The sequence below is a fragment of the Triturus cristatus genome, chromosome 10, assembly GCF_964204655.1.
Source record: "Triturus cristatus chromosome 10, aTriCri1.1, whole genome shotgun sequence".
Classification (NCBI taxonomy): Eukaryota; Metazoa; Chordata; class Amphibia; order Caudata; family Salamandridae; genus Triturus; species Triturus cristatus.
Window position 1 is genome coordinate 1,156,820,185 of NC_140593.1, and position 16,548 is coordinate 1,156,836,732.

The following is a 16,548-nucleotide window of genomic DNA, read 5'->3' on the forward strand; positions in this document are numbered from 1 at the left end:
CCATACAAAAAGTATCTTCTAGATAAAAATAGGACCTCACAGATGAGAAAAGAGAGGGGGGCACGTAGATTTTTTTTGCAGTAATATTACACACATCATTCTGCCTGAATATTAGATGCAAACACATTTAGAACCTGGACCAGTGTGCCCAGCGCTGTCGGGGACCTGGCCAAAGAGGGCACGAAAGAGCTGAAACTGCATCAGAAATTCAAAACTGTTCTGAACAGGGGCCCCCAAAATACGTTTGACCCAGGGCCCCCAAAAGCCTTAAGATGCCCCTGAATTCACACCCTCACTGTGCACGCTATAGACAATTGCACTGCATTGTACCGCAATTGCATACATGTTGTGCCCACATAGGCAGATGTATTCTGTCTAAACTGCCAAAATGTAGTGCCACGTACCCTGTGCTGCCCCCCTCCAAACCATGCCACTATCATTTTCTCCCCGACATTCTCTTGTCCCCTTTGGCCCGATCCATGCCCGCTTCTGCTCTCTGTTCTCTTCCAGTCTACAGTTCTCACCTACATCTCTCCTCTGACTCACATATCCCCCATCTCTCATCTGCTTTCCCCAGAATTCTCTTCTCCTTCCTACAATCGTATTCCTCCTCTTCTCTTGTTTCAGTCTCTACATCTCTCACCTACTGCTCTTGTCTCTCTTTTTACACGGTGTATCCCTCGCCACTTGTCCCAACAATCTACTCCCCCTAACCTGGTAAAAAAATATTGATTTTGTTCATTTAAACCGTATGAAAAAGTAAATCCTGCCTTATAGTTTAGAAATTAAAAAACAACAACAGTCAAGAGGTTGACCTAGGATACAGACATATACCACACAAAACTATCGCAGGGTATCTACAAATATAAAAAGTGCAAGTTACATCGCATCACGCTGTTTTTAGTCTCCACAAACTTGCCTACTTTGTTGCTACACCAGTTTCCATAATGTTTTTGGCAGCTACCCTCTACATTGCTCCCTTACTTCCCCCAGTATTTTCCTCTGACCACTAAGTTCAGCACTCCTCACTTTATTCCCAGTACTGTATTCTTTCCACTGTCTACAGCTCTCCACTTTCAACAAAGTGCTTTCTTCTCTCCACTCACATCTATGGCTGTCCCCCCGTTTCCTCCGCTTTGTTTCTTTCCACTGTCTATCGATGTGCCCGCCCGCCCGTCCTCCATCCGTCTGCCTGTATGTCTGTCTGTCTGTCTGTCTGTCTGTCTGTCTGTCTGTCTGTCTGTCTATCTATCTATCTATCTATCTATCTATCTATCTGTCTGTCTGTCTGTCTGTCTGTCTGTCTGTCTGTCTGTCTGTCTGTCTGTCTGTCTGTCTGTCTGTCTGTCTGTCTGTCTGTCTGTCTCTCTATCTATCTATCTATCTATCTATCTATCTATCTATCTATCTATCTATCTATCTATCTATCTATCTATCTATCTATCTATCTATCTATCTCTGTCTATCTATCTCTGTCTGTCTATCTCCAGAGGTGCACTTCTGTGTCCAGTAGTGCTTTATTTACATACAGACACCAAACACAGTTTTGTTCCTGCTTGAACCTTTGGGGTTCAAATTTGTGCCTTGCGGGGAAGGGCTTTATGACTCCCTGAAGGCGTCGCCTCTTGTGAGCCATGTCACAACACCCCGCTCAGCACTGAAAATCAATAGCATTTTACACTCTGCACATCTGCATATATATACTGTGCAGCCCACAGCTGGAATATAAATGTGGCCCAATAAAACATGCTAATTGAAACAAGCATATTAATAAACACAGACTCAGACATTTATTACTGCAGCGCAAAGGTAAAAGCTTATGGTTATGGCATAGTAAAGGATTTCGGCTTCTTCTGGGACTTCTAGACCTATTTAATACCGTATAATGTCACTGCTCCACAATATGGGCCTATGCAATGAGACTACTATGTTTATATATAGTGCACTTGACAGAACAGCATGGCATAAAACATGCATGCAGATGTGCATGGAATAATATGTTTTATACACCACTCACAGAAATAAAAATGTAACAGAAAATTAGTGTTAAATTCTGGTCTTGATGGAGCCCCTATGCTCTTGGGGCCCCCGGGCAACTGCCGAGCGTGCCCATGCATTAAGACGGTACTGCCCTACACTCAACAGTGGCATTAGCATATAATGCTATGTACATCTGCATATTTACATCTATGTACTACATATATTCGCACTTGTTTCTCCACATTGGTCTCTCCTCTCCAGTGTCTCTGTTTCCTTCCCGTATTTCCCCGGAATTCGCCATTCGATATGTATTTCACTCTCCTCTATCGATTCGCTGATCCGTCTCTCTGCTGCCGAGCGATCTCCCCTACTTTTACGCAGCGCTCTGCTCTCTTCCGCAATTCAGCAATGCTTTTGCTCATACAGAGTAAGTTGCTGTTATCACACTTTTCTTGGCCGCTATTGTTGTTAGACAGAATGTAATACATATCTAAAGTGTCCTTTGATTGGAGATATGAAAAGGGGCATCATTTTGTTCCTTGTGCGGCATAGGTCATTCTCACAAGGACTTGAGGTTTCACGCATGTTCACAAGAGTGACTGTCCAAGAAAATATTCCGACCCGTTTCGACTCTTTTCATTGTGAGGTCCCTGTTTGCACCATGCCTTGTGTACCTTTCCCCCAAGATTGTCCACTGTCCTGTTTCTGTGACTCTTATGGTGGCCATCGCGAGCGCAAACAGCACACGTCCAGTTTCACAGTTCCCGCAAGGCACTTCTGCTCTAGTTAGCAAGAGAACGCTGAGTAAGTGTTAGAAAAACTCCAGTGGCCAATGAATGGTGTCTGCAAAGATTACGCTCACATAATACAAATTATGCATGTGACTAGTTTTGATACATCTTCCGTTTGTCCTAGTTTCTCAATCACGGTGCAAGGTGGGTAACCTCAAATGCTTCAGCCCAGGATGCTGAGTTCTTGCTCAACATCAAAAAACATAAAAAAGGTAGAATTTGTAGTTGACAGAAAGAAACTAGTTGGGAGTCATAGTTCTAAGTGACTGGTTAGTAGGATCCCTGGGGATCTAGTGGTGAGTGCCGAAGCCACCATACACAGTTCAGGGAGTCCACTTGCTACTCCAACCGGTACCAAAGGTCAGTGTTCCAACAGGGGAGCTACAAGTGGTAGGAAAGGGCCCGGAGTAAGCTACTGCTGGCACCATACTCTACAGGTTGGCGTCTCCTACCTCGCTGATTGCGATTGGCTCTTTCTCAGATGCATTGGCACCAACTTGGCTGGGACCACCTTCTGGACTCACAAGTTCCCATGTGAAGAAAAGGAAGAATGAGCTCATAGTTAGGGTCATAATGTTCCTTTAAACAACATCTCTAGAACGTATGGATGTCTCATGTGGTTCATGAACCAGCGTGCAGAGCGTCAGACAACAGGACGCACCAGAAGGGCAATGGTATATGAGAAAACCCTATGACCCGCGTGTGCTGGATAAAGAGGAATACAGACTAGTGCAAAGTCTGGTTCTCCAACGGGCAATGCACATGTACCATACGGTGCAGCCCGTCAGTGGTACCAGCACTTCCTTGCAACATGCAGGCTGAGAGGGGGGATGTTAGCCAGAGCAGGTCCTCGCAATCCATTGAAAAACACACAAAGGGTGCGGTAGCTGCAGAAGGTTTTACCCCAAATGGTTTAAATCCCCCTTCCCCCTTTTCCGAGGTAGAGTCCGCCCCGGTGGTCCTGTTCTACCAGGGTGGGGAGAGGTTGCCTGTGATGAAGCATGTCACATGATGTGGGTGTCTTCCTCTTCCAAAAAGATTGGTGTTTTGCTATGGATTCTGAACCCCAAGTAGGGTACTAATGAATTAAAAATCATTTTTGGTAAACCCCTTCTGCAGCTACAACACTCTTTGGGGGAGATTTACCAAGATTCTGCGCCGTGTTTGAATCATAAAAGTGACACGAATCGGCGCAAAATCTTTTTTTCCCAATTAACTTTTCAGCGTTGGAAAGAGCTGAAAAGTAATGCAAAGCAGCACGTGGCGTTGCTCTACATTACTTAGCGCCAAGGGGGCATATCATAGGTGGAGCATGGGCGTTCCCATGCTGCCACCCAAGGTTTCCCACGTTAAACCCAATTTACTGAATAAAGTAGTTCGGGTTTAGCGTAAGAAAACTGCGCACCTTCAAAGTAGGTGCAAGGAAGGAGAAATGTTTTCATTTCTCCTTCCTTTTCTGACTTTGCATGCGTGCTGCACTGTGCAGCACGTATATATAGTGGGGAACACTTTGCATCTTGTCTAGGCATGGTATTTTGTACAGGAAGGGTACCCTTCCTCTACAAATCCTATGCTAGACTCACACACACACCCTAGAGCTATGGTGCTAGGGTGTGTACGTGGTGCACATCAGCTGTAATCAGCGCCGGCGCAAGGGAAATGGGAGGAGAGAGCCATATCTTTGAAGATGTGGCAGCCTCCTGCTCCCTCCCTAGCGCAGCCTCGTGGGGGGCTGCGCTACTTGACTTTTAGGTAAATCTCCCCCTTTGTGTTTTTCCCAGCACTTCCTTGACCCTCGGGTGACAGATTTCATCTGGTTCAATCACGGACAGACGGATCCATGCATCTACAGAAGGTGCTGTTCTTTAACAACATCCATGCTCAGGACGGCTCCCGGCCTTCATGAGTCACGGTAGTCGTGTGCTCATGACGGCCGGGCGCCGTCCGACCGTTGCCGCTCCGCCCATGCGCGGCATATTCCCCGCCCGTGCGGGCAAATTAATTAGTGGGCAGAGTTCGGACGGCTCCCGGCTGTCATGAGCACACGCCCACCGTGATTTATGACGGCCGGGAGCCGTCCTGAGTACCTGAGCGCCACACCAAGCCCCGCCCCCCTCGCACCGTGGCGGAATTTGCCTCGCATGGAAGGGGCTAAGTTGTCCTCCTTACAGATCTTGATCAGTTGAGCCATGTGTTTATCTTTCTACTCAAGGTTGCTCATTGGTTCTCTCACTGGTAGTCAACAACAACAGGTCTTCTGTAGGGTCCTAAGTTTAGTTGCAGCCATAAGGTGGAGAAGCAACTTATCTCAGATCCTCCAACTGCCTCCTCTCTCCCATGACTGTCACCCTATGACTCTGGGACACCAGGCTGTTGGATTGACATTCAGACACTGCAAGGGTTTTTGCAGAAGGGTGAGGGTATCAGAGCCCTGATGCGGCCTATTAATGCTTTATTGCTGTAACTAATGCTGAACACATTCGCCAAACGTAGGTCCTCCATAGGATACCTTGAATGTGTTGATGATGCATGGGCACATGCCTATTTGTTTCTGCTGTCTTCTAAGGTGCCTCCATGTCGCTTTAAAGCCACTTTATAGTACTCGGTTAATTTGAACTTGTGCAGTGAATTAATACTTGGGGCCTGATATACAGTTTGGCAGACGGGTGCGCCATCACAACTAACATTACGGATATCCCGTCTGCTTTATTACAAGAGTGCCTATCCACCAAACTCTAAGTCAGGCCCTTAATGTGTGGGCAGAGGTTACCCAAACTTATATATGTATGTGAGGAATAGTCATGGCACAGTCAGTCGACTGTCAGGCTTCTGGCTGTAGGTGAGGGTGCGCAGTGAGAAGGATGAGGTTGATGGTACCCTGGTCCATCACGCGGGTCCTCTGTCCCAGTCTCATAACCTTGAAGACGCCTACTATGTGAATAGCACCTATAAAAGTCATGGGCTTTGGCAAACTGGCAGAAGAGATACTACACAGAGTGTGGTTGGCAGCACCAGCCAAGGGGTTTTCTACATAGCTCCCATGCTGCCTCAATTCACCTCCAGGCGCTTGGGTGGATTCAAGGTGTGTGTTAGATGCTTGCACAGGCACAGAGCCCAAGAGACATCCATATGTCTAGCATGGAGTGTAGGGGTATATTGGTAGGAACGGTGAAGGGACGGAAGGAGCATGATATCTAAAGGACGAACAGTGTAGTGGGGAAGAACAAACCAATGGCTTCATGAGATGTAGGGGAGATATTGTTATCGCTTTATTTGCACAACAAATCTTTCTTTTTGCACCACTGTTTGCATCACTGGACTCCCTCAAAATCTCCTTGCTCCTACCGATCATGGGAACATTTACTTTTTGCTCCAGTTTGATGGTGCAGATATCACTGTCGTGATGGTGGGTTGGTGCAAACCAATGTGCAAAATTGCACCCTCTGAAAATAACCCAGCAGCAGTGCACTAAAACTCGCCTCATCTGGACTTCTTCAATTTCAGAAACATGTGGATTGTCTAAAATGGGAGGAGGGTGAGGGGCATGGAGGGGGGTCAAGAATGTGTAATATTTTGTGAAGGGATTGGGTTACTTGGACACCAAAAGGTGATGGATGGAATTATGAAAAAGGATATAAAACTCTGGCAATGAATGTGCACCCTTCCCATGCCATCGTTGTAGGACCATGCATTGCAAATGCCTTTCAGTTGTGGTCTCGCCACAGTCGGAGCAGGCTTTCTGGAACCCTTACGGCATTTCGCTTCTGAGTGAGGACAAGCATAAACCCAGGCTTGTTACTGCCGTGTTGGGCCTGGCCAGTTGGGTGCAGCTCGTCTCCTACAACAGAACAGTGATGAATACAGGCCCCAGCTAGGCCCGCAAGGCACAAGAAGGGTTCGCTCTCCTGTAACGGAATCTATAAGGAAGTTGGCACGGAAACTGCAAAGTACAAAAACAGCATTTATTAACCCTTAAGGGTGGCCCTTCAATCCACACAACACCCTTCAGTATTGCATGGAGTAGCACACAGAACTTGCGTACACAGTCCCCTTTTATACACAACAGAGGGGCTCATAAGTGGGTGGATACAACATGAGGCCGAAGAACATTACCATTTATGGTCATTCTCGATACTGAATCAATACATGGGCGGAGCCAACACACTCCTTGAGCCCGCGAAACACATGGTCAAGCAAGGCTAATTATAACAGATGTGGTCAAGTCTGGACATGCGCCAGATGGACAAGAGAGAGCTATTTATAAACTGTTACTAGGCAGATTACAAGAGCAACTAACACAAAGGTCGGACTCTCCTCGTGACGAACACGTGGCACATGATAATACAAAATGGATCCCGAACTTCGGTCAACATAACGGAGAAAACATGATCCAAAGGGAAAGCATTAATGTCTTCAGTAAATGCTTAATCACATTGCTGTTTTAATTTACAACAGACGACCCTTTCAGCATTTACTGAAGACATCCGGTTTCCAAAAATCATCATATATGTCAATTATCATCATTCCTTTAACCTCTTTAGCTAGACGCTTCTGATGAGCAACATCGGCAATAGCTTTCTTATCCGGGATGCAGAATGAAAGGCATACGGAACAGAACAATGGTCCACATTGAACACACATACAGAAAAAGAACAGAATTGCTATAATAATACAGAGACCAGTTAAGACCTTCCATCCCCAGGCAGTAACCAATGCCCAAAACCATCCAGAAAAGGACCAAGTACCGTTTTCTGTGTGGATTTCAGCTGCTATTTTATGCAGCTTGTTAATGGCGTTATAAACGGATGGCGTATGATCAGGGATGAACACACAGCAACTACTTCCAATAATTTTACAGGCTCCACCTCGATCAGCTAGCATTACATCTAATACCATACGATTCTGCAATGCAACAATCCTAGTTATTTGTAACTCTTCCGTAAGATTCCCAAGAGCAGCAGCAGTCTGATTTGTCACAGCTTCTACCACTCTTGTTAATCTTCGGATCTTCCTACTATTCAAAGCGGCTCCAACAAAGAAAAACAGTCCTAAGTTAAAATCAATATACTGCTGCAAGCTGGTATCAGTCTGATCCACATCATCAATCGATAAAGTACGTTTATACCTATTTACAGTCACATTATTCAACAATTTCAAATCCTTATGGTAAGATGCTGGTGCTAGGAATACAGGAGGTAATAGGAAGGATACATAACATACCCCAGACCACCCAGCCGGCAAACGGTAATAACCTTTATTTCCGCACACAAAATAGGTATTATGGGACGCTAGGAAGGTACTGTTATTCAATCCATCAATGTTCAAGACAGTTAGGCAATCACTAACACCAACAGGGATAAAACCCACACTCTGGACACACAGGTCCGCTTGAGCCTGTGCCACTTGGATCACGAATTTGTCCTTCCCCACAGTGTCTCTGGTGTTCGTGAAGATATAGGGAATGGATTCATTGTCTGGTCGGTACTCTTCCCATTCCCAAATTGTCCCATTCGCTTGCGGATATCCATTTTTATCCTGATGACATTCTTTATTAAGTCTGAAAAGCAACCGCCCCACCGTCGGTTTCCGAGTGGCAAATAGTAAGGTGTACCATGCTCTACAAGAGCCATTATGAGAGAAAGGAAGTGGTATGAATGGCGTACCTCCTTTCTTCTGATGGGCCGGCATCATCCCACATATCCAACAGTTCGTAGCGTTCGTAGCAACGTGGGTATGATGCAGCATCTGAATGAAAGTGTTATTCAAATAAGACTGTCGATGCTTCAACTCTTGATACGGCAATGTATAGAAGTAGTGCTCCGCAGGCACCGGAGTCGTCAACACAAGTGTTTTCCGAGCAGGAGTTACCTCCTCTACAAACCATGTTGTTATTCCAACAATAGCTACTGTTAGCATGAACCCCAACGCACAAAGGATTTTCTTCTTCTCCATGTCAAAGGAAACAATACCCTGATATCTTCCTGAAACTAAAAAGTCTGTCAGAACTCTTCCCCTTGGGCAGCGGTTGATTTCTTCACCAGCGGGCCAAGACGGGTGTCACTACACTAATGCAGGGCTGATCCCCCCCCCTTGCCTCATCGGCTCTCCGTTTCACTAACCCAAGGGCCGTTCTGACAGTATGTCCCGGTACTGGAAACCTCACTTCCTCGGTCGAAGATGATATCGTCTTCCTCCAGAAGTCGCGTGGTCCGGAAAGAGCTCCTCAGTGTCACCCGGCTCCGCAGCACGGCCTGTCTCTGCTGCCAGGATTTCTCGTTGATCGGTCAGCACGGCAGACTCCACCAATCCGGGCGGTACCTTTCGACAGTGCAAGGAATGGATCCAATTCTTCCTGTTCGAGACTCGCACAGCCGTCCTCGTTGCAAGGAGGACTTGCTCAGGGCCCACCCATCTCGGCTCCAAACTGTTCGTTCTGTCGAAGACTTTCACCATGACATGGTCACCAGGCCGGAGACCATGTCCTTCACCGGTAGACCGATCAGGGAGCGCCTCTCGGACCTGTTGATGAATAGAAACCAAGTTATCCGTTAACTGTGCCAGATAATCGCTCATCATTACACAAGGTACATCATACACAGCTTTAGGCCTTGGTGGACCCCAAATGTTCATTGGGCGTCCAAATACTATTTCATACGGCGTAAGGCCGGTTCGAGAGTGTGGCACTGATCTAATTGACAATAACGCCAGTGGCAGGGCGTCTGGCCAAGTCAAAGACGTTGAAGCTTGGATTTTGGCTATCTTAAGCTTCAGTGTACCATTATACTTCTCGACTAGTCCTGCAGACTGAGGGTGGAACACGGCGTGGAACTTCTGAGTGATGCCCAGGCCCTTCAAGACGTACTTTATAACATCCGCTACAAAGTGAGGCCCATTATCACTCCACAGAAGTCTACAGACGCCGTATCGAGGGAAAAACTCTTTTAGCAGTAGCTTCGCCGTGGTCATTGCAGTATTGTCTTTCGTAGGGTACGCCTCAACCCATTTACTGAAGGCGCAAACCACTACTAGAACATACTTCAAATTGTTACCGCGCTCAAGCTGGATATAGTCCATCTGCAGAACCTCAAAGGGTGCAGTGGGCGTCGCAAATCCTCCTGCTGGAGTTCGAGTACCCTTTCCTGGGTTATACTTCAGACAGATCATACAGGTCTGCACCACCCTCTTTGCCGTGCTAGCAATCTCTGGATGCTCCCAGACTTGGGTAAGCAATTTCACAATTGCGGAAGCTCCAACATGTGCTAGCCCATGTGCCATCTGAACCATAGGTTGTACGAAAGCCGTGGGTAATTTCCATCTATCCATCTGCTTATTTCTCCAACAACCCTCATCATCCAACTCTCCCTCGCTAGCCCATTGCTCCCGCTCTTTATCGGAAGCGGTCCGTTGCATTTCGCGCACTTCATCCTTCGCATCACGCCATCTTTCCACCTGTGACTTTACTACATACATGGCAGTAGCACCGGGCTGCATCGCAGTCTCCCGCGCTACTCGGTCTGCTAGCGCATTCCCTTCTCCAACTTTATCCACTACTTTCCTATGGGCGCTACACTTAACAATGGCAATTTTCTTTGGGTATGTCAATGCGGTTAAAAGATTGTGAACTAACTCTCCATGCATTATCTGCACCCCATGTGACGTTAGAAACCCTCTCTCCTTCCAGAGTAGGCCGAAGTCGTGCGCTACTCCGAAGGCATAGCGGCTATCTGTGTAAACATTCACACACAATCCTGTACTGAGCTCACATGCTCGTGTTAATGCTATCAGTTCCGCTGCTTGAGCTGACTTCTGTGGTATGCGTGCTGTCTCCACTATCGTTTGTAATGTGGTAATTGCATATGCTGCTGAAGTCGTACCATCTGGTAGCTTCAGACAGGATCCATCCACCCACAGTTCTCCATCTACATCTGGAAAGGGCGTATCCTGGAGATCAATACGACCCTTTGTTTGTTCCTCAGTCACAAGAATACAATCATGCGCTTTCCGCGCCTCAGGCTGAGTTTCGGGGTATGGCAACAATGTTGCCGGGTTTAGTGTTACGCACCTTTTCAACGTAATATGAGGAGCCAAAAGCGTCAACTCATATCCCGTCAAACGGGCACTGGTCAAATGCTGCGTCTTTGTTTGATTAAGCAGGGCATCAACAGCATGGGGGACTAATACCAACAGCTTATGAGATAACACAATTCCCTCGCTTTGGCGTATTGACACAGCTGTCGCCGCAACCGAGCGAAAACACCCTGGTAATGCTCGGGCGACAGGATCAAGTACAGCCGAAAAATATGCACAAGGGCGCTGCTTGTCGCCGTGCATCTGCACTAAAACTGACAATGCACATCCATCTTTCTCATGCACATACAACGAAAAGGGTTTTGCATAATCAGGGGTCCCTAACACTGGTGCTGAACAAAGGGCCTGTCGCAGTTGCTGAAAAGCAGCATCACACTCATCTGACCAAGGGATTGGGATAGGCGTATCCTTTGTCAAAAGGGCTAACAATGGCTTAGCTATGTGTGAAAACCCCAATATCCACTGTCTACAAAAAGAAACGAGGCCCAAAAATGCACGGACATCCTTCTGTGTGGATGGTCTCGGTGTATCCAAAATTACTTGGATACGATCCGGTGTGAGTGCACGTCCCTCCTTAGACAAAAGGTGACCCAAATAAGTCACCTTTGGTCTACAGAATTGCAATTTCTTCCGAGATACCTTATGATTGTGGAATGCTAAAAAGGAAAGTAAGGATAGCGTGCTTTTCTCACACAATTCCAGGGTGTCAGCCGCCAACAAGATGTCATCGACATATTGAATGAGGGCGACCCCCTCGAGTAAAACAAAGGAATCCAACTGTCGTTTCAAAGCCTGACTGTAAATACTAGGGCTTTCTGTGTAGCCCTGGGGAATTCTACAAAAACGATAAGATCTATTGTTTAATGTGAACCCAAAAAGAAATCGGCTATCGGGGTGAATGGGAATAGAAAAGAAGGCATTTTTCAAATCAATCACTGAGAACATGGTCGCCGTAGGCGGGACCAAGGTAAGCAACGTCGTGATATCGGAAACCACCGGGTACTGAGGTATCACGATCTTGTTTACCTCCCTCAAATCAATTATGAACCGATAGACCTTTGCATCCGTGTCCTTTTTCAGAATAGGGAGAATCGGACTGTTACAGATATTATAGGGAACTTCTTCCACTACTCCCACTGCGATCAAATCTTGCACAATCTGTATGAGAGCCTCCTCGCCCTCCTGGGAAATACGATACTGCGGGAGGCGCGGTAACACCGCCCCCTCCTGGACACTAATGTGGACCGGAGGAATCACCATTTGTCCCACATCTGTGTCCGAAGTCGCCCATAAAGCTCGAGGGAGGGTGGCCAACAACGCATCCTCTGATATCGCACACATCCGCCCTGACCGGGGGTAGTTGTCATTTAAGATCACCCTCACACCCTCAGGGGAGCAGCGGATCGTAGCCCTAAAGTGCTTTAACATATCAAGGCCCATAATGTTATCCGGTGTATACGGAGCAAGCAGAAACGGACAGGGCGCGGAAAAAGAATCAACCTTAAATGTAAGGGGCTGTGAAAGAGGGCTTCGGGAGAGTGTACCGTCAAACCCTACCGATGTAACCACTGAGCCGGATGGGGGAGCCCCCGGAACCAAGTACCTAGACAATGCACTACGTGTCGCTCCTGTATCTACTAGGAACTGATCAGTAGAACCTAAAACCTCAGCCGATACATAAGGACCCGTCTGATCGACCGGCACCTCAACTGATTCAGACCCCCATCCAACGCATTCCTATGCATGCTGAGAATCATGATATCCTGATCGATCAATCTCCGATACGTGATACTGATGCTGGCGATCGAAAACATTTGAGCTATCTCGGTGCTGCCCAGCGGTATCGAAACGAACATGATCGTTAGAATTCCCTCTAAAGTTCGAGAAACCCCCTCTACCTCTCGAGCCACCCGGAGTATGCCCCTGACGCGAAGCACGCAACACTGGGCAATCCCTGGCCCAATGGCCCAATTGCTTACAATACGCACACTGGTTCCTATTCAAATCAGATCGGCCCGAAGGGGGACCATAAGATCCTCCCCTTCCTCTATTATTACCCCGTCGGGGCGGGCCATATACTTGCGCCAACATTACCTTAGTCTTAAGATCTTTCGATTTCTTTTCCTCCTGGCCCTTCGCCTCGTGCTCCTGACGCTCATAATACTGAGCGATAGTCAGAAGAGCCGTCGGCGTCGCGGAGGACCAGGAACTCTCGCTCGCTTTTAAACGGGCCGCAACTGCCGGTAGCAGATTAGCCACATATTTGTCCGCGAAAAGGTGGCGGCCCGTGTCGTCAGTAAGCGACTGGCCACTAAAATCATGAAACGTTTCCTCAAAGCGCGTGAAGAAATCTGCAACTGACTCGTCAACTTTCTGTTTACATGCAGCTAACATATTCCAGTCAATCTTTTTAGGGGGAATAATTGTTTTCAACTTAGCCACAATAGCAGCAGGGAGATCTAAAATATTCTGGGGTGGTTTCTGTGCGGGCTTCCTCTCCCTGTCTTCATCCTCAAGCTCAGACCACCGGGCCTTGAAGGCAACCGCATCATCCACCTTTCGGACAGACCGCCACGTGTCCGGTGGTAGAATAAGACCAAAGAACAGGTCTATATCCGCTAAGGTCATAATGCAAGAATTCAAGGCCCCCTCGACTTCTTCATAGAAGGCCGCTGGATTCTTGCGGGGGTCAGGCAATGCATTCTTTAACGCCATAACATCGGCCCTATGCCATGGAGTATAAACCCAATTATACACAAAATATCCCCTAGCATCGGCGGAGTTAATGTCCGAGCTAGTCCCCGCTCCTTTAGGAGGAACATACAAAGGCGCCGCCTCTCGCATTGGTTTAGCATGCACTACATCATCCTTATCTGACTGGGAGGTGGATGAGTGGCCCCCTGCTGCAAACGAATCCGACTGCTTCTCCTCCTCCGTTTGTTGGCGTGCTTTCTCTCTAAGGGCCAGCACCTCGTCCCGCAAAGCGAACAACCGCCGAGCCGCCTCAGGAGCCTTAGGGGGAGAAAAAACACCATTACGTAATGCTCCGGCATCCGAAGACACTTCATCAGGCTCAAGGACACTAGAATATTTTCGGAAAGCAGTAATTACTTCATCCGCGAAATGAGACAGAAAATACACCCTCTCTCTATCTTGCCACGACCCCCAAGTATGGAACAACTCCTCCTTAGACATCTTGCCCTTAAGTGCACGGAGGGAAAGTTTCCGAAGCTCAGCCATATGCTCGGCCGATAACATGGACCGTGTGTCTACCTTACCCGAAGCCGGGCCAGAATCTTGCGGCCGCGGAGCAGATGCGCCAACATAAGGGGGCGGAGAGCGATCTAGCAAATAAAAATCATCATCAGGATTATTAAGGACAGGATAAAGTGGCTGGCGAACAACATATTGACCCGAAACTTGTAGCCTACGCTCTTTCTCTTGTCTGTCCGCCTGCTCTTTGTCCTCCCGACGCTTCGCTTCCTGTGCTCGCACATGATCATTCTTCCGTTGGTCTTTATCATACAGCGCTTTCTCACGCTTCTCTCGCTCACGCACTTCCTTCACCCATAATCGCACACACTCAAACATATCCTGACGAGCACGTCGCTTACACATACACTGTTCCACATACTCAATCTTACGTATATCAAACGATCCATACAAAGGCCATCGCAACTCAGGATCCTTCTTCGTGTATTTCCTCCATACTGTGCTGTACATTATGGAAGAAAGACCATCCTTCACATACATATCCCTATTAGGCGTCCCCTCTGGGGGAGCTGGAGCAGATTCCTCGAGGTTCAACTGGTTTCCAAAACAGCAGCACCACTTACGGAGTGCGCTGAAAGCAGGCATGCTCAGAAATAATGCAAAATATGCAATATTATAAAAAATGGCACTTAATCGTTGCGCCGTTCAAAGTTACACAGCTCTGGAGAAATCTCTTCACATTACCTGCCTATATGTGTTGCAACGCATATATTTTCGCAAAGACAAATACAAAATATGACTAGTCATCATCAATCAAACTCAAATAGCCAACCCAGGCTTCAAAAACTCGGAGCAAGTACCGTACAACGGTTCTTACCAATCAAGAGTCCAGATTCCAACTGCCAAGCTCCACAATCGCCCAAACGGCTCTCACGGCAGGACCGACAGAAGAGGTCTCAGTCGATGACCGGCGCCACCCAGACGGTCAGCTCGGAAGGGAAGGAAGAAAAACCTCGGGATGCCAGGGCTAAGACGCCGCTGGCAGTGATCACGTCCCCGGCCAAACTCCTCACCTTCGTCGCGACCAGTCCTTCGAGCATCCGAGTCGCCGATGAGCCCCACGTGACGGGCGCCAATTGATGAATACAGGCCCCAGCTAGGCCCGCAAGGCACAAGAAGGGTTCGCTCTCCTGTAACGGAATCTATAAGGAAGTTGGCACGGAAACTGCAAAGTACAAAAACAGCATTTATTAACCCTTAAGGGTGGCCCTACAATCCACACAACACCCTTCAGTATTGCATGGAGTAGCACACAGAACTTGCGTACACAGTCCCCTTTTATACACAACAGAGGGGCTCATAAGTGGGTGGATACAATATGAGGCCGAAGAACATTACCATTTATGGTCATTCTCGATACTGAATCAATACATGGGCGGAGCCAACACACTCCTTGAGCCCGCGAAACACATGGTCAAGCAAGGCTAATTATAACAGATGTGGTCAAGTCTGGACATGCGCCAGATGGACAAGAGAGAGCTATTTATAAACTGTTACTAGGCAGATTACAAGAGCAACTAACACAAAGGTCGGACTCTCCTCGTGACGAACACGTGGCACATGATAATACAAAATGGATCCCGAACTTCGGTCAACATAACGGAGAAAACATGATCCAAAGGGAAAGCATTAATGTCTTCAGTAAATGCTTAATCACATTGCTGTTTTAATTTACAACAACAGGGCCATCACTAATATGGCAATCTGTAGGGCAGCTCGGTGCAGCGCATTCTTAGTACCAGAAGGTGACTGGCACTGCTGACGATTAGTCATCGAAGGCCACTGCCAAATATGGCACGAGGTACCCTCAGATTGCAAGAACTTGCAGTACAAGTCCTCAGTATGTAAAAGTCACTTTGCCCCCCTCAAAAAAAATGTAAGGTGGGTTCTTTCCTGCTACCAGTCAGTGGGGCCATCAGTATAATAACTTCAGGACTCTAGTCTAGTGCCAGGTTTTGGGGCACTCTCTTTACTGATTGTGGGTTTCTGGTCCAGTGGCAGTGTCTGAGGCATTTCGTATAATGACGGGGGGGGATCTGATGCTGTGCTTTTCAATTTGAATGACAGTGGGGTGCAAACGCTTGGATCGGGACTGCCAAGAGGGGAAATAACCCCACATGTACCGTTCTTAAAGAGAGACATTGCCAGGTGTCTAGTGCAAATTATACACCATGGATAACTTGGTGTCCATATTATATTGCTGCCTATTGACACTTTATGTATGACACTCAGTAGTGAACTATGCACAATCTTTGTATTGACTGCTACTGAAGAAGTTAATGTTCACTTAAGTTCACTCCTGAAATGTGTTCTCATTTACTCTATACGTGCTTACACTTGGTGGCGGCCGGCACGGATCGCCAGGGGCGGTAAGGGGGTTTAAAAAATAAAATAAAAACGTACCTGATCACAGCAT

The 16,548-nt window shown here is 47.4% G+C and overlaps 1 protein-coding gene across 3 annotated transcripts in view; it reads left to right on the forward strand.

Annotated features, from left to right (window-relative positions):
• The window catches only part of SYN1 (synapsin I), a 561,211-nt gene that overhangs the window by 235,914 nt on the left and 308,749 nt on the right, over window positions 1-16,548 (forward strand). The window lies entirely within an intron of this gene.